Source organism: Bos indicus, chromosome X (assembly GCF_029378745.1).
Source record: "Bos indicus isolate NIAB-ARS_2022 breed Sahiwal x Tharparkar chromosome X, NIAB-ARS_B.indTharparkar_mat_pri_1.0, whole genome shotgun sequence".
Lineage (NCBI taxonomy): Eukaryota > Metazoa > Chordata > Mammalia > Artiodactyla > Bovidae > Bos > Bos indicus.
In genome coordinates, this window is record NC_091789.1 from 24,084,747 (window position 1) to 24,109,938 (window position 25,192).

At 43.8% G+C, this 25,192-nt stretch overlaps 1 long non-coding RNA gene across 1 annotated transcript; it reads left to right on the forward strand.

The window, feature by feature from the left end:
* The first annotated feature begins 1,718 nt into the window (after window positions 1-1,718).
* Window positions 1,719-17,989, forward strand: LOC139180927 (uncharacterized). The gene is made up of 3 exons (XR_011565117.1): window positions 1,719-2,045; window positions 7,683-7,820; window positions 13,341-17,989. It is a non-coding gene; the product is annotated as an uncharacterized lncRNA (long non-coding RNA).
* Window positions 17,990-25,192: the final 7,203 nt, after the last annotated feature.

Sequence of the window (25,192 nt, forward strand, 5' to 3'; positions counted from 1 at the left end):
TGACTTTTAAAACATTCCTTTGGTTTTCATTAATGCTTTATCCCACAAGTACGTGTCATTAGTTTTGCTTAATTTTTAAGTGTATAAAAATGGGATGATATTTTACATTTCTTCTGGAGTTTGCTTTATTCACTCAAAATTTCTTGTGACTTCCATCCATGTTCCTGTGCGCACGTGCAGTTATTTCCCCCCCTGATGTATAGGACTCTATTATATGACTATACCAGAATGTTCTCATTCCCTTCTCCTGGTAATGGACACTTTACTTGTTTCTAGCTTTCCACTATTATATCCAGTGCTGCTGTAAATCCATGTACCTGCCTCTTGATGTGTATGTTTGAGTTTATCTTGGGAACATACCTGGAAGAGAATGGTTGGATTATAGGCAATGCAGATGTTCAACATTTGCATGATAATCTAATATTTTTCCCCAAAGTGTTTGAATCACCTTATAGTCCCTCCAGAGTGTCTTAGAGTTGCCATTGTTGCAAATTCTTGCTATCATTTGAATTTCCCAGAACTTTACATTTTGTCCCAATTAGTGAGTGCAAAAAACAGTGGTATGTCACTGTGATTACTAGGAGTTTGTCAAATTTGTTTTCAAATTCAATGGCCTTAAGCTGAGTCACTGAATGGGGCAGTGGAGTAGTATTCCAGATGGATGGACCACTTAGGAGAGTTTCTTTGTCCACTTGGGCCACTGTAACAAAATATCACTGGACTATGTAGAAAGCTGAGTGCCTAAGAATTGATGCTTTTGAACTGTGGTTTTGGAGAAGACTCTTGACAGTCCCTTGGACTGCAAGGAGATCCAATCAGCCGATCCTAAAGGAATCAGTCCTCAATATTCATTGGAAGGACTGATGCTGAAGCTGACACTCCAATACTTTGGCCACGTGATGTGAAGAACTGACTCACTTGAAAAGACCCTGATCTTGGGAAAGATTGAAGGCAGTAGGAGAAGCGGATGACAGAGGATGAAATGGATGGCATCACTGACTCAATGGACACGAGTTTGAGTAAACTCCCATAGTTGGTGATTGACAAGGAGGCCTGATGCGCTGCAGTTCATGGGGTTGCAAAGAGTCAGACACGTCTGAGCTACTGAACTGAACAAAATGCCACAGACTGGGTGGCTTATAAACAAGAACATCTATTTCTTACCATTCTGGATGCTGAAGTCTAAAACTGGAGTGCCAGCGTGATTATGTGAGTGCCTTTTCCAGATCACAGACTTCTTGTATCCTCACATGATGGAAGGGTATAGATCTCCCTGGGGATCTCTTCTTATTAGGGTGCTAATCCCATTCATGAGATTAGTGTGCCCTCAGGACCTAATCATCTCCTAAAGATCCCACTTCCTAATACCATCATATTGGACATTTGGATTTCAACGTATGGATTTTGAGGGGATGCAAATATTCAGATCATAGCAGAAAGAGTTCTGAGTCAGGTCAGAATTTAGTACGTTTAAAGAAGAGAAAAAAGTCACCACAGGTGGAACTGAGTTGACTGCTGCTCAGTTAGCTAACCTCTCAGTACCCATGTCTTACCTGGCTTGACTTGTGAATTTTGCAAGAGTCCACCTGCCAGTCCTTATCTCTTCTGACCAGCTCTCAATGATTGCATCATATAATATGGTGAAATTGTATTTTAAGTTTAACCAAGTTGATTCATACTGGGTCTTATCTTTCTTATCTTTTATCAGATAGGTTTAATATTTGGATGAACTTCCAGAAGATTATTTCAAAATATCATTTTTATCATCTTATCACTGGTTTCTTGCCAATTCTTCCTTGATAATGAAACAAGGTTAAAACTGATTTTTGAAGCACATGTGGACTCTCATATGGAGTCCTGAAAGATGGGTGAGAATGAGTTTTCAGGACTTTATTTTAGAGATTTCTTAACTGTAGTACTTTGGCCACCTCATGTGAAGAGTTGACTCATTGGAAAAGACTCTGATGCTGGGAGGGATTGGGGGCAGGAGGAGAAGGGGATGACAGAGGATGAGATGGCTGGATGGCATCACTGACTCAATGGAGGTGAGTCTGAGTGAACTCCGGGAGTTGGTGATGGACAGGGAGGCCTGGCGAGCTGCGATTCATGGGGTCGCAAAGAGTCGGACACGACTGAGCGATTGATCTCATCTGATCGGATTGGCCAAGAAAATGTATAGACCCTGCCAACTCAGTGGCTTTGAATTATAGGTATATTTATTCTTTGGACAATATAACTGCTGGTTAACTGAGGGTGATTCTACATGAGATTTTGCCCCTCCTTACCATCTTGTTGGGGCTTCTCCTTCAGCCTTGGATGTGGGGTATCATTTTTTGGTGGGACCCAACATTCTCCTGTCGATGGTTGTTCAGCAGTCAGTTTGAATTTTGGAGTTCTTTTTTTTTTTTTAATTTTTTTTATTTTTTTATTTTATTTTATTTATTTATTTTTTTTTCTCTAATTTTATTTTATTTTTAAACTTTACATAATTGTATTAGTTTTGCCAAATATCAAAATGAATCCGCCACAGGTATACATGTGCTCCCCATCCCGAACCCTCCTCCCTCCTCCCTCCCCATACCATCCCTCTGGGCCGTCCCAGTGCACCAGCCCCCAGCATCCAGCATCATGCATCGAACCTGGACTGGCAACTCGTTTCCTACATGATATTTTACATGTTTCATTGCCATTCTCCCAAATCTTCCCACCCTCTCCCTCTCCCACAGAGTCCTGAATTTTGGAGTTCTTGCAGGACAAGTTTAGCGTGTGTCCTTCTACGCCGCCATCTTATTCTCCTTTCTATAGTTCTGTGTATTGTGCCACCTCTTTTTAACATCTCCTGCTTCTGTTAGATCCATACCATTTCTGTCCTTCATTTTGCCCATCTGTGCATGAAATGTTCAATTGGTATCTCTAATTTTCTTGAAGAGATCTCTGGTCTTTCCCATTCTATGTTTTTCCTCTATTTCTTTGCATTGATCTCTTAGGAAGGCTTTTTTTTAAATCACTCCTTGCTAGTCTTTGGAACTCTGCACTCACATGGATATATCTTTCCTTTTCTCCTTTGCCTTTCTGATTCTGATGATGGCCCTCAATGGACCACACCAACTGGTATTTGTGCCCTTGTACAGTCCCTGCCGCATGAGCTTCTGGCTGGCACCTACTAGTAGGATGCTATGAAAAGGATAGTGTGCCAGTTCCAGACACAGTCTTTTTTTTTTATTCAGCCCTTATATTTTCCCAACTTTATTGCTATGTTATTGACATCTAACACTTTGTAAGTTTAAGGTGTACAATGTGATGATTTAATATATGCATATATTGTGAAATGATTACCATGAAATAAGGCTAGTTAACACAGCCATCACCTCACATAGCTACCTTTTGTGTGTGTGTGGTGAGGACTTTTCAGATTTAATCTTTTAACAAGTTTCATGTATTCTATGTAGTATTGTTAACTATAGTCATCATGCTACACATTAGATAGGCAAGAAATTGTTCATCTTATAACTGGAAGTTTGTACCCTTTGACCACATTTACTCATTTCTTCCTCCTGGCCTCTCCAAAAACCACGAATCTACTGTCCGTTTCTATGAGTTTGGGTTTTTCTTTTTTCTCAGATTTTACATATAAATGAGATCATAGAATATTTGTCTTTCTCCGTGTGACTTCATTAAGCATAGTGTCCTCCAAGCCCATTCATATAATCACAAATGGCAGGATTTCCTTGTTTTTATTGCTTAATAATATTCCACTTTGTGTGTATATGCACACATGTGTACACATATACACACACACTACAGTTTCTTTACCATTCACCTGTCAATGGACACTTAAATTGTCTCCATGTCTTGGCTATTGTGAATACTGTTGCAGTGAATATGGAGGTACAGCCATCTCTTCAAGACAGTAATTTCATTTCCTTCAGATATATAGAGAGAAGTGGGATGGCTGGATTATATGGTAGTTCTAGTGTTAATTTTTTGAGAAACCTCCACACTGTTTTCCAAAGTGGTTGTACTAATTTACATTTCCATAAGCAGTGTACAAAAATTCCCTTTTCTCCACATCTTTGCCAGCATTTGTTATGATTTATCTTTTTGTAATAGACTTTCTAACAGATTTGAGAGGATATCTTATCGTGGTTTTGACTTGCATTTCCCTGATTATTAGTGATGTTGAGCACCTTTTCATATATTGGTTGGCCATATGTATATATTCTTTGGAAAAATGGCTATTGAGATTCTATGCCCATTTTAAAATCTTATTATTTGTGTTATTGCTGTTAAGCTTGATCAGTTTTTTATATATTTTGGATATTAACCCCTTATCAGATAGTTGGTTTGCAAATATTTTTTTCCCATTCTGTAGGCTGTCTTTTCATTTTCTTGATTATTTCCTTTGCTGGACAGTAGCTTTTATTTTGCTGTAGTCCTACATGGTGAGTTTTGCTTTTGTTGAAAGCAAAAACTGAAGTAGCATAGTAGAAACTATTCATGAAGGCTGAAGGAAAATTTCATTTTGGAGATTGCTTAGTCACAATGTAAGAAGTCTAATGAAGGAGTGTCCAAGATGCCGGAGAAGGAAGAACCTTAGCTCAAGTCCTTCCATGAAATTTATACTACTTAGAGAGCTTCCATTGAAAAGAAAGACCTACAGAAGGCAGAAAATATGTACAATGAAATTTACAAAGAAGGAGCCACAAAGAGTTGGGTAGGAGGGCCAGATATGTGGTATAGTTAAGACCAATAACTCCCTGAGCAGGAAACTCACAAAGGGGAGAATAGTTACAACTGCAGAAGTTCTCCCAAAGGAGGAAGGTGTCCAAGCTCTACATCAGGCTCCCCACCCTGGGGGTTCTGTGCCAGGAAGACAAACCTCTAGAATATTTGGTTTGGGAGACAACAGGACTTAGTTTCAGGAGTGCCATAGGCCTGGAGGAAATAGACTCCTCTCTTAAAGGGTGCACACAAAAGCTCACATGTTTCAGGACCCAAGGAAGAAGCAATAATTTGGGATGAGCTTGGGTCAGCCCTACCTGTTGACCTTGGGAAAGCCTCCCAGGGAGGCAGGAGGCAACTGGAGCTCACCCAGGGGACACAGATGCAGCAGCCATTTTGGGGAGCTTGTTCTACCACAAAGACACTGGTACTTGCAAATATCATTTTGGAATCCTTCTAGCTTATTCACACTGGGTCCTACCAACCTGTTGGCACCAGTACTTAGACAACTCAGGACAAGCAGCTGGCCAGATGGTGACACAGCCTTACCCACCAACAGGCGGGCTGCCTTAATACCCTTGAACCTCCAGTCATCCCAGGACTAGGCCGCCTATACCAGAGAGCCGTGGAACCTTCCCCACACCTTCAGGGCCCTGCAGCAAGCCTTTGATACCCTGCCCTGCCTAGAAGCTCTCTTGCCTGGAGCATTCCATGGATGGAGGAGCCTAGTGGGCTATAGTCCCTGAGGTGGCAAAAAGATGACTGAATGCACACACATACCCCTGTCTACCAGCAGGCCAGCACCAACCCCTGAAGAGCCACAGTTCTGGAGCCAGAGACCACAGCATACTATACATAGAAAATCCTAAAGACACCACCCTAAAAACTCCCTGACATCATCAATAAATTAGGATTCAAAATTAGTAGTTAGCAATCTGTTGTGTTTCTATATACTAACAATGAACTGTGAGAAAGAGAAATTTGCCAGTGCAGGAAAATGAATAAAATATCTAAGAGTAAATGTAACCAGGGGGTAAAAGACTTGTCCTTACAAAACTTGCCAAACAGGCAAGTTTGGCCCTGGAGTACAAAATGAAGCAAGGCAAAGGCTAACAGAGTTTTGCCAAGAAGATGCATGGTCAAAGCAAATACCCTCTTCCAACAATGCAAGAGATGACTCTACACGTGGACATCACCAGGTGGTCAATACCCAAATCAAATTGATTATATTCTTTGCAGCCGAAGATGGAGAATATCTATACAGTGAACACAAACAAGACCGGGAGCTGACTGTGGATCAGATCATGACATCCTTATTGCAAAATTCAGACTTAAATGGAAGAAAGTGGGGAAAACCACTAGACCATTCAGATATGACTGAAATCAAATCCCTTTTGATTATACAGTGGAAGTGACAAATAGATTCAAGTGATTAGATCTGATAGAGTGCCTGAAGAACTATGGATGGAGGTTTGTAACAATGTACAGGAGGCTGTGATCAAAACCATCCCCATGGATAAGAAATGCAAAAAGGCAAAATGGTTGTCTGAGGAGGCCTTAGAAATAGCTGAGAAAAGAAGAGAAGTATCAGGCTAAGGAGATTAAGGAAAGATATATTCATCTGAATGCAGAGTTGTAAAGAATAAGAAGGAGCGAAAAGAAAGCCATCCTAAGTGATCAATGCAGAAAAAGAGAGGAAAGCAATAGAATGGGAAAGCCTAGAGATCTCTTCAAGAAAATCAGAGATACCAAGGGAATATTTCATGCAAAGATGGGCACATCAAAAGACAGAAACGGTATGGACCTACAGAAGCAGGAGGTATTAAGAAGAGGTGGCAAGAATACACAGAGCTATACAAAAGTAGCAAGAATAAACAGAAGAACTGTACATGAAAAAGATCTTCATGACCCAGATAATCACGATGGTGTGATCACTGACCTAGAGCCAGACATTCTGGAATGTGAAGTCAAGTGGGCCTTAGAAAACATCACCTCGAACAAAGCTAGTGGAGGTGATGGAATTCCCGCTGAGCTATTTCAAATCCCAAAAGATGTTGTTGTGAAAGTACTGCACTCAATATGCCAGCCAATTTGGAAAACTGAGCAGTGGCCACAGGAATGGAAAAGGTCAGTTTTCATTCGAATCCCAAAGAAACGTAGTGTCAAAGAACGTTCAGACTTCAGCACAGTTGCACTCATCTCACACACTACCAAATTAATACTGAAAGCGTTGCCGGAAGGGTGTCCCCTTCCAGGGCCCGAAAGTGGGCTCTTGTCTAACACTCAGAAATGAATTGTGTGAGGATACAAATGTGCTGACAAAGCACACGATTTCATTGGAAAGGGCACCTGGGCGGAGAGCAGTAGGTAAGGGAACCCAGGAGAATTGCTCTGCCACAGTCTTCTGTTTTCTGGTGATGGGATTAGCTTCTGGGTTGTCTTTAGCCGATCATTCTGACTGTCAACTACAAATTGCACTTCCCAGTGCAATTGCATTGCATTGCCAGTGACTGAACAGCAAAGGCATTTGCCATCTGCCTCTATGGAGATTGAAGACCATGCTGCTGTAGCTATTGACCTTCAGCAACCCCTGAGGGAGTTCAGGGTGGAGTGAGGCACTCTGTGCTCCAGGGAATCGGGTGGGACAGGTCTTTAGATAGTTGGATGTTTTTAGGAACAAATTTTATCCTCTTAGTCCTTGCATCTCCTCATATCTAGAGAAGCACTAACTTCCTTCATGGTGACATCAGACCCTCATGACTAACAAAAATCCTTTTGCAAATTGAGTGCTTCATGGCATTGAACTCCCCCTTCACCAAAACCTTATATATTGACTTTCCCCCACTGCCACTTTGGAGCAGTCTCTCAGAGCTATTTGAGATGCTGCCTCCCTGGCCGCAGTCTGCATTTTGCCCCAAATAAAACTTGCAGCTCTCAAGTTGTAAATCTTTTTCTTTTAGTCGACAGTTATGGTGACCAAGAAGGGACCCAGAGTGGACTTCCTTTCTTCGACTGGACTCCACGAGGAACCAGAGCTTTGGTACCAGCAGTGGCCCCTTGTGCCCATCCGCATCCTTGGGGAGTGCTGACGAATTTGAGTAAGTCTCTCCTGGTTTTTGAATCTCACATATTGGTTGAGATTCTGAGTTTTATTTGGCGGTGGAGCAGGTTACCTGCCACCTCCTAGTAGGAACGTACTGGTGGGGAGGGGGGCACGACTTGGGTCAAACATCCAAGGACTACCCAATTATGGTCTAGACAGTGAGTGGGGCTCGGTAGAAAGATACTGAGGAATTCCAGTCAAAAAATTCCAGTCAAAAGATACTGGGTGGGGGGCTGGCTGAAAGATGCCAGGAGAATTGCCCACCCAGTGGAAAGGTACTGAGTAGGGGGGTCTTGATTGGAAAAAATCAAGGAATACCCGGGTCTCGGCTGAAAGATTCTCAGGTCGCTCCATTGTAGGGGACTGTATGGTCTTGACTGAGTGGTTAAGTAAAAGGCTAATCTGACACTTTCCCTCAATTTGACTGCCTTTATAGAATTTGTCAGGATAAAAGTGAGGAAAATACATGAGAGCTTTGCTCTGAAGAAAAAAGACAAGACTCCTCCTGGTCTGTTTTGGTTTTCTCAGGTGACTGAGAAATTCATGGGAGCGGTTCAGGCCTACTCCTCATACCATGCAGTGGTCCCATAGGGAAACCCACACATTAATTAAAATGCTTGCTCATCCGGGGGTCACACATGAGAACTGGCCATTCAGCAACCTGAGCAGCCATGGTGGCCTTAGATTGCTGGAGGCAGAATCCGAGACACATAAGACAAGCTGAAACGAGTCTGGGGTGACTCCTGGAGAAGTTAAGTTCACAAGAAGCACATGGGCCCACTACACAAGTTCACTAGTGAGTTTTCTCCCTGACAAATTCAGCTTAAAATGGGAAACAGAATCTCTCAAAAACAGAAACAAAGGGGTATCAGAAAGACCAGCGTGTGACTAACACTCCAGCCAGATTCATGTACAATACATACGGAGCACTAGTTAATTGGAGAAATTATACTGAAGGAGATCTCAACCTAAAATGGCCAAATTGGGGTTCTTTTGATATTCCGAAATTGGTATTTTTTTGCATGCACAATTTGAAAAGGTCGGTGTGCTTACTTTGACTGGTATCTAGAAGCTTCTAAAACAGGAAATGATAGAGTAACTTCTTCACAGAAAATCAACGAGAAAATGCTTGAAATTATACCAAAACTAAAAAGGCTGCTAGCACTGACTTTGCCAGGTCTCAGGTCTAGTCAAACTGGGACGTCACGTTTGACATTTATGGCATTTGGTTTTTGATTTCTGGGCATCACTTTACCACATTTTGGGGGCACTCTTGCCACTTGGCTTTTGATTTCTGGGCATCTCTTTGTCTTTTGTTTCATTTGGAGTGTGACTCCTGGCTGGTGAAATTCTGCTTCAGTTTGGTTTTGTTCTTTTGGTTTGAGTGCACAGACATCTGGTATAAACTGTTTGAGCTAATGTGGGAATTGCTCACTGTAAATGAAAGGTTGTTGTTGAATCAGGTGAAGACACCAGGATTCTTGGCCCCCAGAAGAGAATTCAATCCAGGGCCAGAGACGAGGCTTGATCGCCCAGAGCTTTTGTGTAATAAAGTTTTATGAAAGTATAAAGGAGATATAGAAAGCTTCTGACATAGGCATCAGAAGGGGGCAGAAAGAGTACCCCCTTGCTTGTGTTAACAATGAAGTTATATACTCTCCAATGAATCCAAAGAATGTCTGGAGGTTGTAAAGACCTCACCAGACCTACTCCCATAATTTACATTTTAAGATAACAGAATTAGCCAGAAAGTATAATCCAGAGACTGTCCTCAGGCAAGATACTTGATTGTTATATTAGTTCAGTTAGTTAGTTCTGTCGCTCAGTCATGCCTGACTCTTTGCAACTCCATGAATCGCAGCACACCAGGCTTCCCTGTCCGTCATCAGCTCCCAGAGTTCACTGAGACTCACGTCCATCGAGTCAGTGATGCCATCCAGCCATCTCATCCTCTGTCGTCCCCTTCTCTTGCCCCCAATCCCTCCCAGCATCAGAGTCTTTGCCAATGAATCAACTCTTAACATGAGGTGGCCAAAGTACTGGAGTTTCAGCTTTAGCATCATTCCTTCCAAAGAAATCCCAGGGCTGATCTCCTTCAGAATGGACTGATCGGATCTCCTTGCAGTCCAAGGGACTCAGGGATTCTTAAGAGTCTTCTCCAACACCACAGTTCAATCGCATCAATTTTTGGCGCTCAGCCTTCTTCACAGTCCAACTCTCACATCCATACATGACCACAGGAAAAACCATAGCCTTGACTAGGCGAACCTTTGTTGGCAAAGTAATGTCTCTGCTTTTCAATATACTATCTAGGTTGGTCATAACTTTCCTTCCAAGGAGTAAGCGTCTTTTAATTTCATGGCTGCAGTCACAATCTACAGTGATTTTGGAGCCCAGAAAAATAAAGTCTGACACTGTTTCCACTGTTTCCCCACCTATTTCCCATGAAGTGGTGGGACTGGATGCCATGATCTTCATTTTCTGAATGTTGAGCTTTAAGCCAACATTTTCTCTCTCCTCTTTCACTTTCATCAAGAGGCTTTTGAGTTCCTCTTCACTTTCTGCCATAAGGGTGGTGTCATCTGAATATCTGAGGTTATTGATATTTCTCCCAGCCATCTTGATTCCAGCTCGTGTTTCTTCCAGCCCAGCATTTCTCATGATGTACTCTGCATATAAGTTAAATAAACAGGGTGACAATATACAGCCTTGACGAACTCCTTTTCCTATTTGGAACTGGTCTGTTGTTCCATGTATAATTCTAACTGTTGCTTCCTGACCTGCATACACATTTCTCAAGAGGCAGTTCAGGTTTTCTGGTATTCCCATCTCTTTTGAATTTTCCACAGTTTATTGTGATCCACACAAAGGCTTTGGCATAGTCAATAAAGCAGAAATAGATGCTTTTCTGGAACTCTCTTGCTTTTTCCATGATCCAGTGGATGTTGGCAATTTGATCTCTGGTTCCTCTGCCTTTTCTAAAACCAGCTTGAACATCAGGAAGTTCATGGTTCACATATTGCTGAAGCCTGGCTTGGAGAATTTTGAGCATTACTTTACTAGCGTGTGAGATGAGTGCAATTGTGTGGTAGTTTGAGCATTCTTTGGCATTGCCTTCCTTTGGGAATGGAATGAAAACTGACCTTTTCCAGTCCTGTGGCCACTGCTGCGTTTTCCAAATCGGCTGGCATATTGAGTGCAGCACTTTCACAGCATCGTCTTTCAGGATTTGAAATAGCTCAACTGGAATTCCATCACCTCCACTAGCTTTGTTCGTAGTGATGCTTTCTAAGGCCCATTTGACTTCACATTCCATGATGTCTGGCTCTAGGTCAGTGATCATACCATCATGATTATCTGGGTCATGAAGATCTTTTTTGTACAGTTCTTCTGTGTATTCTTGCCATCTCTTCTTAATATCTTCTGCTTCTGTTAGGTCCATATCATTTCTGTCCTTTATTGAGCTCATCTTTGCATCAAATTTTCCTTTGGTATCTCTGATTTTCTTGAAGAGATCCCTAGTGTTTGCCATTCTGTTGTTTTCCTCTATTTCTTTGCATTGATTGCTGATGAAGGCTTTCTTATCTCTTCTTGCTATTCTTTGGAACTCTGCATTCACATGTTTATATCTTTCCTTTTCTCCTTTGCTTTTCACTTCCCTTCTTTTCACAGCTATTTGTAAGGCCTCCCCAGACAGCCATTTTGCTTTTTTGCATTTCTTTTCTTTTCTTTTTTTTTTTTTTTGCATTTCTTTTCTATGGAAATGGTCTTGATCCCTGTCTCCTGTACAATGTCACGAACCTCATTTCATAATTCATCAGGCACTCTATCTATCAGATCTAGTCCCTTAAATATATTTCTCACTTCCACTGTATAATCATAAGGGATTTGATTTAGGTCATACCTGAATGGTCTAGTGGTTTTCCCTACTTTCTTCAATTTAAGTCTGAATTTGGCAATAAGGAGTTCATGGTCTGAGCCACAGTCAGCTCCTGGTCTTGTTTTTGCTGACTGTATAGAGCTTCTCCATCTTTGGCTGCAAAGAATATAATCAATCTGATTTTGGTGTTGACCATCTGGTGATGTCCATGTATAGAGTCTTCTCTTGTGTTGTTGGAAGAGGAGCTACCCTACGCCCAAGGCCAGGGGCAGTGGCCGGGAGGAGCAACCCATGCCCGAGGCCAGGGGCGACGGGCGGGAGGAGCTACCCCACGCCCCTAAGCCCGAGGCCAAGGGTGGTGGTGGGGAGGAGCAACCCCTCATCCAAGGAGCCATGTCTGCGCGGGCACAGGAGGGCCTAGAGGAGCTATCCCACATTGAAGGTCAGGAAGGGCGGCAGTGAGGAGATACCCCTCGTCCAAGGTAAGGAGCAATGGCTGTGCTTTGCTGGAGCAGCCATGAAGAGATACCCCACGCCCAAGGTAAAAGAAACCCAAGTAAGACGGTAGGTGTTGCAAGAGGGCATCAGAGGGCAAACACACTGAAACCATACTCACAGAAATCTAGTCAATCTAATCGCACTAGGACCACAGCCTTGTCTAAATTACAATCCCATCCTGCAATTAAAATTATTCTGCAAAAGACAAGGGAAATGGACAGAGATCCCCTATATCCAAATTTTCTTCCGACTAAGAGATATGAAGGAACTCTGTCTTAAGTATGGGATTGTAGTACGCCCTAAAAGTGAGCCCACTAGGCAAATGGTGTTAGGCACAGGGAACCAAGAAAAAGAACCCCCTCGTGTAGGCTCACCTCCCACAGCTCCCGAGTTGCCTGGTGCTCCTTCCTCGTACCCAAACGTGCCTCCATATCCGGGAGCACCTCCTCCACAAAAGACAGCTTGAGTATGTCCCTTAGTTAAAACTGGAGGAGAATCTGGACCAACCCGGGTCCATAAGCCCTTCTCCCTCTTAGAACTAAGGCAGATCAAACAAGACCTGGGAAGCTATACAGATGACCCGGGCAAATATATAGATACATTCCAACATATTACCTTGGCCTTTGACTTGACATGGAAAGACATCATGGTCATATTTAGTAAAACTTTATCTGATCCTGAACATACCAGGGTCTTAAAGGAAGCCCGGAGGTATGCAACAGGGCTCCACATGTCGAGTGATAGATACTCAGAAGGGGAAACTGCAGTCCCCTCCTCCGATCCTAATTGGAATTATAATGACCCTGAGCACATCTGGGAAAGAGATCATTTTCTAATCTGTGTGAAGGCAGGACTGAAAGTAGCCCAACAAAAAGTAATTAGCTATGCCCGGGTCTCAGCAATAACTCAGGAGCCCAACAAGAACCCCGTTGCCTTTCTGGAGAGGCTAAAAGAGGCACTCCAAAAGTTTACCAACCTGGACTTAGACTCTTACGAGAGACGGGTGATTTTAAAGGACAAATTCCTGTCCCAATGTGCATCAGATATCAGAATTAAGTTACAGCAGCTACAACAGCAGGACCCTGCTGCCTCTTTAGATGAGATGGTCCAGACAGCCACCAATACCTTTTATAACAGGGAACAGGAGAAGGAGGCCAAGGCCCAGGAAAGGAGAGAAAGAAAGAGACAAGGCATGCCCAGATGCTGGCCGCCCTCCAGAGAAGCCCGATGGCAAACCCCGAGTCCTTGAGGGACAAGACACGAGACAGATGCCTGATCTGTAGACAGGCAAGGCTTTGGGCCAAAGAGTGTCCAAACCGTGACAAGTCTCCTAGAACGGCTTGCCACAAGTGCCATCAACTGGGACATTGGGCGGCACTCTGCCCTCGGGACCCAAGAGCCTCAAGGTCAAGTGCCAAGCCTACCCTCACGATGGTTCAAGAGGACTGAAGCGGCCTGCTCCAGCCAGCCCGCCTGTCACAGATAACCATCATGGGGCTGGAGCCAAGGGTGCAACTGGATGTGGCAGGTAGGTCCGAGAATTTCTTGGTTGACACAGGGGCTACCTACTCTGTCCTGATCTCCTACTCTGGAGCCTTCTCTTCCCAAACCTGTACCATTTTGGGTGCTACAGGAAAAGCAACTACTAAAAGATTCACCCAAGCACTTCTTTGTTGCTGGGATGGACAAATATTTTCCCACCAGTTTCTGGTGGTCCCTGAGTGTCCTACCCCCTTATTGGGAAGAAATATACTCACTAAACTGGGGACCACCCTTGTGATGGGAGGTTTTTCAGCCCCTAGAGCTCTACAGCTCCTGGTTACTACTGAAGAACCCATTACACCTTCAATATAGAGGGACCAAAAACTACGGGAAGACAAAATTAACCCCCAGGTGTGGGACCAGGGGATTCCTGGATGAGCCCACCAAGCTGAACCGGTCATCATTGTCCTCCGAGATCCCACTCGGTTTCCTAATTGGAAACAATCTCAAAATAGAGGCTCGGGAGGGACTACAGCCTTTAATAAATAAATTCCTTGCTTGTGGGCTATTGGTCCCCACCAGTTCGCCATGTAACACCCCAATCCTCTCAGTAAAGAAAAAAGACGGAACCTGGCGACTGGTTCAAGATCTCCAGATCATAAATGAAGCTGTAGTCCCCCTCCACCCCACAGTACCCAATCGCTATGTAATCTTGGGAGAAATCCCACCCAGTGCCAAGTGGTTTACAGTCTTGGATCTCAAAGATGCATTTTTTTGCATACCACTGGCTAAAGAATCCCAATACCTTTTGCCTTTGAGTGGGAGGCCCCAGGAGAAAAACACCAACAGATGATTTGGACAGTATTACCTCAGGGGTTCAGAGATAGCCCCCACCTGTTTGGACAGGCCCTTACCCAGGACCTCCTAGATCTGGACCTGGGACCTAATGGGAAAATATTACAATACGTAGATGACCTACTAATCTGCTCTCCAGATGAGAAAAGTGCCCATCGACATGCAATTCAGGTTCTAAGCTTGGCAGAAAGGGGATATAAAGTCTCCCGTGCTAAGGCACAGATGGTGGAGACAAAGGTCACTTACCTGGGAGTTCAGATTACGCATGGGTCCAGGAGGCTGTCCTCTGATCGGGTACAAGGAATCCTCCAGTTGCCCTCCCCCACGACTCGAAAACAATTGCGAGCTTTCCTAGGGCTAACTGGTTATTGTAGAATCTGGATACCCAATTATGGTCTAATTGCCCAGCCTTTATATGAAAGCTTAAAGGGACGAGATGATTCAATCCCACTGATGTGGGGAACTCCTCAAAAGAAGGCAGAGCTACACTAAAACAGGCCTTAACTCAGGCACCAGACTTGAGGTTGCCAGACCCAGAAAAAGCATTCCAACTTTATGTCCATGAAAGAGAGGGAATAGCCTTGGGAGTGTTAACTCAAAGGTTGGGATCTGAGCCCCAGCCTGTAGCTTACTTATCCAAGAGGCTCGATCCAACTTCCCGAGGTTGGCCCCCCTGCCTTCGAAATCTTGCAGCTATTGCAATCATGATAAAAGATGCTTTAAAACTCTCCTTTGGGGGCAAACTAACTATTTTTACCAGCCACCAAGTAAAACAACTCCTAAATGGGAGAGGCCATTTATGGATGTCTGATCAAAGAATCTTCAGATATCAAGTAATGCTGATGGAAAACCCAGGCCTCACTATATCCCCTTGTGAGGTTCTTAACCCAGCCACCCTCCTGCCTATCCCCCGAGGGCTCTCTCCCCTTTCACTCTTGTCTAGAAACCTTGGACCACTGGACAATACCCCGAGAGGGATTGTCAGAAGATCCTCTGACCAATCCTGAGGAAATCTGGTACACTGATGGAGGCAGCTTTGTCTTGGATGGAAAAAGAAGAGCCGGGTATGCAGTAGTCTCCAATTTTGAGACCATAGAGGCTAAGCCTCTGCCACCAGGTACTTCAGCCCAATTAGCTGAGCTCATAGCCCTGACTCGAGCTTTAGAGCTGGGAAAAGGAAAAAGAATAGCCATTTACACTGACTCCAAGTATGCCTTTCTGGTGCTACACGCACATGCGACTATTTGGAAAGAAAGGGGCCACTTGACCACCTAAGGGTCCCCAATCAAATATGGTGATCAGATTCTTCAACTCTTGAAGGCAGTCCATCTGCCCACTGAGGTTTCAGTCTCCCACTGTAAAGGACACCAAAAAGGGAACACAGAAGTGGCACGAGGGAACCAAGCAGCTGATCAGGCAGCTAAGAGAGCATTACAGAACCATGACCTAATAGAGATTGCCACCTTAGTTCCACAGACTAATTTGCCAGAAACTCCTTCATATACTGAAGGTGAGACTCTTAAAGCTAAGAGTGAGGGCTTTCAAGAAGATCATATGGGATGGTTCCAAAAGGAGGGACTCCTTTTTCTGCCTGGAAACCTCCAATGGAAGTTGGTTAACTCCTTACATGCCACTACTCATTTAGGAGAAAAGGCCCTCCAAAGATTACTAGAAAGGTCCTTCAGAGGAACAGGCCTCCAAACAACTATAAGACAGGTGGTCTCCTCTTGTCCCACTTGCCAATTAAACAACCCCCAATGAGCTCGAAGACCCCAGCTGGCCCAGACCATCCAATGATGTGGGGCCTACCCAGGAGAGGACTGGCAGATGGACTTCACCCAGATGCCAGTTTCTCAAGGGTATAAATACCTATTAGTTATGAGAGATACATTCACAGGATGGATTGAAGGCTTTCCCACCTGGACTGAGAAGCCTGAGGAGGTGGTAAAAAAACTGCTCCATGAAATCATTCCAAGATTTGGTCTGCCCCGGTCATTACAAACTGACAATGGGACATCATTTACTTCTAAGGTCACCCAAGGAGTCTCAAAAGCATTGGGCATTACTTATTGTCTCCATTGTGCCTGGAGGCCTCGATCTTCAGGAAAAATAGAAAGAGCCAATCAATTCTTAAAATCAGCGATAAAAAAATAACCCAGGAGACTTCCCAGGGATGGAAGGAGGCTTTACCAATAGCTCTCCTCCATACCCGCATTGCCCCTAAGGAACAGGTTGGTCTTTGTCCTTATGAGATGCTATATGGGAGACCTTTTGTTTATGTCAATGACCTCTTCCTAGATCCAGAGGTTCAGACCCTCCAGTCTTATACCATAGCCACTGGGCAATTCCAACAGGATATACGCTTGTGGGGTATGAACCAGGACCCAAAAGATTCTAAAGAGTCACCACTATATGCTCCAGGAACTCAAGTCCTAATTAAAGTCTGGAAAGATGGGTCCCCAAAGGCTCAACTCCAGTCCACATGGAAGAGCCCCTACCCTGTAATACTTTCTACCCCCACAGCAGTCAAGGTACCAGGACATGACTCCTGGATTCACTACTCATGAGTCAAGCCGTGGAATCAAACAGAAGACACTCAATACACCTGTGAGCCCCTGGGAGCTCTCAGATACCTATTCAGGACTACCAGTGAGTGTCATTCTAATGAACACCCCCAAAATCTGGTTTCTGGGGATAAGATTTCTCAGGATAACTCTAAGGAGCCAACACAGTTTGACAGAGATTGTACTCCAAGACAGACAGGAGATAAATCTTTTGATCCCTGAACAAGGAGGGACTTGAGCTATCCTGGCGATGTGAATTTAAAATTGACCAATGTCCCTACTAGTCCTTGTTATGTTATATTGATGATGCCTATGATTATTCCATGTACTGTCAATTGTCTGACCTGTTTTGTCTCTGCCCAGGTCAACCAGCTACAACATGCAGTGCCAGTTCAACAAAGATATAAAACTACAGCTGACCACGGAAAATATCACACACCCTTGGACACCGCTATAAGGACTCTGAGGCTTGAGACTAGCAAGAGGGGGAGGCCCAATGCCCCTCACCGTCCCAGTTCAGCAGGAAGTAGCCAGAAAGACCTCAACGCCCCTATTCCCAAAAAATTGGGCCTCCCATCTCTTGAAGGGGGAATGTTAGGTAGGTAGAATAGGGAAAAGGAGTCCAAAATGGCGGTGACTAAAAGACAAGGTCAAAGGAAGGTCCGAGGACCAGAGTGAAGACTTCAGGCAGAACAAACAGCACTCCTGGCTAAGCCCAATTTGCATAGGGCAGGCCCAGGTAGAGGAAAAAACGTATAAAAGGAGGAGCCAAAATGCTTTCTCACGGACTCTCTCTCGCGCGCGTGCATGCGCTCCTCCACTCTCTTCTCTTCGAGTCTTGGATTCTCCTGCTATCTTCTAAATAAAATGGAGCTGTAACACTGATTTGTCTAAGAGCTGTAGCATGGTTTGTCCAAGACCCGAGAGCTGTGACGCGCTGAGGGCTTTAATGTCTGTTGCTCCAAATCTTTGTTGTGACGAGACAAAGAACCGAGGAACATACACTCGCATGACACTTCCATGTCCTTGTTAAACCTTTCTTGCATCTTCTCAATCCTTGTCTCCAGGCTATTTATTTATGATTCCATTTTCTTTTCAAGATTTTGGATCATTTTCTCATCATCATTGGGAATTCTTTACCAGGTAGATTCCCTATCTCTTCCTCTTTTTTGGTTTGATGGACATTCTTTCTCTTTTGGTTTGATGGACATTTATCCTGTTCCTTTACCTGCTTGGTATTCCTCTGTCTTTTCATCTTGTTTATATTGCAGTATTTGGGGTGGCCTTTCTGTATTCTGGCAGTTTGTGGAGTTCTCTTTATTGTGGAGTTTCCTTACTGTGGGTGGGGTTCTATGGGTGGCTTGTCAAGGTTTCCTTGTTTGGGAAGCTTGTGTCTGTGTTCTGGTGGGTGGAGCTGGATTTCTTCTCTCTGGAGTGCAATGAAGTGTCCAGTAATAAGTTATGAGATGTCGATGGGTTTGGAATGACTTTGGGGAGCCTGTATATTGACGCTCAGGGCTGTGTTCCTGTGCTGCTGGAGAATTTGCATGGTATGTCTTGCTCTGGAACTTGTTGGCCTTTGGGTGGTGCTTGGTTTCAGTGTAGGTATGGAGGCATTTGATGAGCTCCTGTCAATTAATGCTCCCTGGAGTCAGGAGTTCTCTAGTGTTCTCAGGATTTGGACTTAAGCCTCCTGTTTCTGGTTTTCAGTCTTATTTTTACAGTAGCCTCAAGATTTCTCCATCTATACAGCACTATTGATAAAACATCTAGGTTAAAGATGAAAAAGTTTCTCCACAGTGAGGGACACCCAGAGAGGCTCACAGAGTTATATGGAGAAGAGAATAGGGAGGAGGGAGATAGAGGTGACCTGAATGAGATGCAGTGGAATCAAAAGAGGAGAGAGCAAGCTAGCCAGTAATCACTTCCTTATGTGCGGTCCACAGTCTGGACTGCTCAGAGATGTTCACGGAGTTATACAGAGAAGAGAAGAGGGAGGAAGGAGACAGAGGTGGCGAGGAGGATAAAGGGGGGAATCCAAAGGAGAGAGACAGATCCAGCCAGTAATCAGTTCCCTAAGTATTCTCCACCATCTGGAACACACAAAGAGATTCACAGAGTTGGGTAGAGAAGAGAAGGGGGAGGAAGGAGATAGAGGCGACCTGGTGGAGAAAAAGAGTCTAAAGGGGGAGAGAGCAGTCAAACCAGTAATCTTGCTCCCAAGTAAAAATGGGTACTGAAGATTAGGTTCTTAAAGGTACAAAATTGATAACAAACACCAAAAAGCACAGATTAAAAATCTAGAGTTTGGATTTTCAAAAATACAATATTAAAGGGAAAAAAGTCACACAAATTATAAAATATAAATATATATGAAGTTTGTTTTAAAAAATAAGGTGTCTTTTTTTTGCAAAGTAATAGTAGGTTATAAAAATGAAAATTAAAGGAGTAATAGAGGACTTAAATTTTTTTAAATTAATAAAAAATAAAGAATGATAGTAAAAATAGTAAAAATATATCTAAGACTTTCTCTGCTGTTGTTGTGGGCAGTGTGGGATCAGTTCATCTTCGGATAGTTCCTTGATCTGGCTTATATTTCTCAAGATCTATAGGCCCCTTCCTATGTAGTTGGTGTTAACTACAGGGTTTTAATCTATTGCTCCTGTCACTTCCAAGGAGGTTCCCTCTGGTTTAGCTTCTTCTGTTTGCTGGTCTCTTCAGTGGCTAATTTGCCCCCTGACACAAGGGGAGGTGGTGGACACTATTTTAGGCTCACTTGTTCAGTCGTGCTGTGGGGAGGGAGGGACGCTGCAAACAAATAACACTGGTGTGTGCTCGCAGTGTCTCAGCCACACTGGGTTTGCCCCCGCTCACGGAGTCTGTGCTTTCCCTGTCAACACTGCTTAGGCTCTAAGTTGCTTGCCGGGAACTGTCTGAGGCCAGCAGTGGGTTGTTTGCACTTCTCAGGTCTAAGCCGCTCAGGTTCAGGTACTCAGGTAGTCCTCAGAAGCGCAGAGTCAGTTGGGCCTGTGTTTTGTGCCCTTCCCAGGTCCGAGCAGCTCAGGTGACCAGGTGTTTGCCGAGCGCGGTCGCTGCGACTTATCGCCTCCCCCGTTCCTGCTGCTTGGTTTTCAGGGTGTACAACTGGTGCACCTTCTCAGGCGGATGTTGATCGTCCAGAATCCCAAGATGTCTTAATTAGCAACGAAGCCTGCTTGCAGTTTGGTAGATAATGCCTCTCTGGGGCCGCGATTGCCCCCTTCTGGCTCTGGCTCCCTGTCACCAGAGGGGGATGGTCTACAGCCTGTTAGCTCTGCTCAGTCCTTTGTTCTGTGAGCAGGCCTGGCAGTGTCTTAGGTTAGGGCTTTTCACGTGGTGGCTATCCTGCAGTCTGGTTTGCTAGCCCAAGTTAGTTCCCTCAGATTGCCCTCGGGGTATTCAGGCCCGGTCCTTACTCTAAGCAATGCAGCCCACGCCTCCCTGCCCAGCCCCTCCTTGCTAGTGGCAAATGCAGGCGTCTGTACTGCTTCTTTGCTGGGGGAGTTACTGTTGGGCACATAATCTGTGGGTTTAAATTATTTATTTATTTTTCCTCCCAGTTATGTTGCCCTCTGTGGTTCCAAGGCTCACCACAGACTCGGCAGTGAGAGTGTTTCCTGGTGTTTGGAACTTCTCTTTTTTAAGACTCCCTTCCCAGGATGGAGCTCTGTCCCTACCTCTTTTGTCTCACTTTTTTTCTTTTATATATTTTCCTACCTCCTTTGGAAGACAATGGTCTGCATTTCTGGGTGCCTGATGTTCTCTGCCGGCATTCAGAAGTTGTTTTGTGGAATTTACTCAGTGTTCAAATGTTCTTCTGATGAATTTGTGGGGGAGAAAGTGGCCTCCCCAACCTATTCCTCCGCCATCCTAGAACTGCCCCCTGGAGAAGACTCTTGAGAGTCCCTTGGACTGCTAGGAGATCCAACCAGTCCATCCTAAAGGAGATCAGTCCTGGGTGTTCATTGGAAGGGCTGATGTTGAAGCTGAAACTCCAATACTTTGGCCACCTGGTGTGAAAAGGCCCTGATGCTGGGAAAGATTGAGGGCAGGAAGAGAAGGGGATGACAGAGGATGAGATGGTTGGATGGCATCACCGACTCAATGGACGTGGGTTTGGGTGGACTCCAAGAGTTGGTGATGGATAGGGAGGCCTGGTGCACTGCGGTTCATGGGGTCTCAAAGAGATGGACACTGAGTGACTGAACTGAACTGAACTGATGATAGATTTAAGTTTCTTTATCTCTTAAATGATCTGTTCTGAAATCCCTTATTGTTACTTTGGCTAAGTTTTCGCTAAGTATTGTTTCACACTGACCTATAATCCCATCTGACTAAGTGTTCTAAAACTTTTTGATATTTATTCACAAAACTTCCTAAATCATTCTAATGAAGAAGATTTCTAGCTAACTTTGGGATGCTTCAGAGGGCCCCTGAAACATCCCAAAGAGAGATATTACACTAATAGGTTCATTTTGTATATAGAATTACATGGAAGGTATTCTCAAGTTAGCAATAAGTCTCAGGTTATATTGTATGGTAAATGTTATTAATATAGATACACTAGAAACTGTACAAAGTTCCTAAAATTCTGATATGTTTGGGTAAAATGTTACCAGGCATAATTCTAGTTACTATCTCAAAATATTGTCATAGCACTAACCAAGTTTTGCCTCTTCAAGAAGATTTATAAAAAAGACTTTTGGATAAATACCAGTTTCTGAACTGTGTAAAAATTCTAATAGAAAACTGATGACTTCACAAAGTTTAACAAAAGGACTGAATGAACTGGTGAATATGCTTATAAGTTTTATGGTTTCTCTCTGAAAAAATTACTGATTTGAATCTGTGTTTTCCAGGTGTAAAGAAACCTTCCCCTCGAATTATGACAGTAATTTGGTAAAATTATATTTTATAAACAAATTGAAACATTTAATATTTTCTCTCTATCTGAACCCTCCAGAGCTTGGAAACCTTTAGTTTCCAGTAAATTTATCAGATAAGTTAGGAAAATTATCTCAATAACAGGTACAGAAATCTCAAGGAATTTTGGAGACCTTGAGAAGGGAGGAGTTTACTTAGATCTGTTAGGCAAAATCTGTGATAAGCCTTTGGCATGACTTTCCTAGCCCTGAAAGCTCTTATTTTAAAAGTTCAGTCTGAGACGCTATAACAGTCTCAGCAAAGCAAAAAAGTCTATGACCAATTATGGTTATATAAGTCATCAGGCCAAGTTTATTGAGAGCAAACCCATATTACAAACAGGTCTCAATTGGGTTATATTTGGTAAAAATGACGGTGATTTCAGGTAGAAAGAGATGTTTCAATGAATGTTGAATCCCAGTTTGTTAATGGAGGTCTGTATCTACTAAGACTCATTTCCTTGGTGGTTCTTTGCTGTTAGGGTATATTAACATAAAATTGAATTATTAAAGGACACTCTAGGGTTGTTTCTGAAGCTAATCTCAGTAATCTGTCTTTAAGTGAAGATCAGGTGCCTCACACATGACCTTCAATCAAGACTGGAAGAAGATATAATTTAAAGAACTGTCTCCAGCCTGGATGGAAGTACCTTTCCATCAGGAACTCTTAACTAGCTCATGCCCAGTGACACTGAAGGGAAATTGACTCTTGGGTTAACTCCCACTTCCAAAAGGCCCCTAAGCTGGACTGGTCTATAGAGAGGCCTGCTGACCTCAAAATCACCTTAAAACAGTGCTCAAATAGAGGAAACTATACTACACGAGGGAGAAGGCAATGGCAACCCACTCCAGTACTCTTGCCTGGAAAATCCCATGGATGGAGGAGCCTGGTAGGCTGTAGTCCATGGGGTTGCTAAGAGTCGGACACGACTGAGCGACTTCACTTTCACTTTTCACTTTCATGGATTGGAGAAGGAAATGGCAACCCACTCCAGTGTTCTTGCCTGGAGAATCCCAGGGACGGGGGAGCCTTGTGGGCTGCCATCTCTGGGGTCGCACAGAGTCGGACATGACTGAAGTGACTCAGCAGTAGCACACTACACTAGGATGAGAAGAAGATGACATCAGAAGCAGACAGCTTGCCCAAGATGCTGATCTGACTTTTATGATCATTTATAATGTTTTCTTGATTCCTTGGACCTATGCCTATTAATCAAATTTTTCTATCATGGACATGATTCTATGCTAGTTTAAAACGCAATCCAATTGTTCGGTTGTGGCCAGTTACCTGTGTCTAGTACTTCTGGATTACCTTGGTGGATTTCTGTTCTCTAGGGATACTCACAAGGAAATTTAGATGAGTGTTCAGTCCTGTTCTATCTTCATGATATTACTAGATGGGATTCTCTCACCTGGCCAGTTAATAGTACCTGTTGTGATCCTGGCCATAGATTTAAGATTTCTCTTAGGGTGATTTAAACTCAAAGGGAGTGACAAGCTAAGTCTCCATTAAAAAATTAACCTCTCATTTATGAAAAGTAAAAATCCCGCAATTATGGGGTAGATCTACATGGTTAACAGCAGACTATGGTCATTTAAGTTTAAAAGCTCCTCTACGTTGGGAAGGGTTAAATCATATTAAAAATGATCAACCTGGTTATTATGAAACAAGGCTGGGTGCTTTATGAACTGTGTCTATTATTACCCTTAGAGAGTGTGATTGGTATGGAGCTCAGTGGATTTGTGGCACTAGTTCATGGCCTTCACATCTACAAGGATGGATACGAAGGTGTAGCCTGGGATTCCCAGGAATTTAAGGTCATACATGTTAACAAGTTAGAGGTAACCCTAACCAATCTAGCACTGGTATGATGTCAATGGGTCAAAGATCTGTATTCTACTGGTATGACCATTTAGCAGCTTGTGTGTGTGTGTGCCTTCAATGGGGTTGGAGGATTTAATTGACCATATCTAAGCCTTAACACACAGGCACATAGCGCAGCCAAGAGGAGCTACCCCACTTCCGAGGTCAGGGGAAGAAGCCAGGAGGACCCCATGTACGAGGGGCGGCAGCCAAGAGGAGTTACCACATGTCCAAGGTCAGCGCAGTGGCAGAGAGTGCCAGGCTGTGACGGCACAGGAATGGCTGAGAGGAGCTACCCCATGTCCAAGGTCAGGGGCAGCGGCCGGGAGGAGCAACCCCACGTCCAAGGAGCGGTGGCTGTGCAGGCGCAGGAGGGCCTAGAGGAGCTATTCCATGTTCAAGGTCAGGAGCGGCGGCAGGGAGGAGATAACCCTTTTCCAAGGTAAGAGAAACCCAAGTAAGATGGTAGGTGTTGCAAGAGGGCATCAAAGGGCAGACACACTGAAACCCATAATCACAGAAAACTAGCCAATCTAATCACACTAGGACCACAGCCTTGTCTAACTCAATGAAACTAAGTGATGCCTGTGGGGCCACCCAAGATGGGAAGGTCATGGTGGAGAGGTCTGACAGAAAGTGGTCCACTGGAGAAGGGAATGGCAAAGCACTTCAGTATTCTTGCTTTGAGAACCCCATGAACAGTATGAAAAAGCAAAATGATAGTATACTGAAAGAGGAACTCCCTGGGTCAGTAGGTGCCCAATATGCGCCTGGAGATCAGTGGAAAAATAACTCCAGAAAGAATGAGGGGATGGAGCCAAAGCAAAAGCAATACCCACTTGTGGATATGACTGGTGATAGAAGCAAGGTCCGATGCTGTAAAGAGCAATATTGCATAGGAACCTGGAATGTCAGGTCCATGAATCAAGGCAAATTGGAAGTGGTCAAACAAGAGATGGCAAGAGTGAATGTCGACATTCTAGGAATCAACGAACTGAAATGGACTGGGATGCGTGAATTTAACTCAGATGACCATTATATGTACTACTGCGGGCAGGAATCCCTCAGAAGAAATGGAGTAGCCATCATGGTCAACAAAAGAGTCTGAAATGCAGTACTTTTGAAATCTCAAAAACGACAGAATGATCTCTGTTCGTTTCCAAGGCAAACCACTCAATATCACAGTAATCCAAGGCTATGCCCCAACCAGTAATGCTGAAGAAGCTGAAGTTGAATGGTTCTATGAAGACCTACAACACCTTT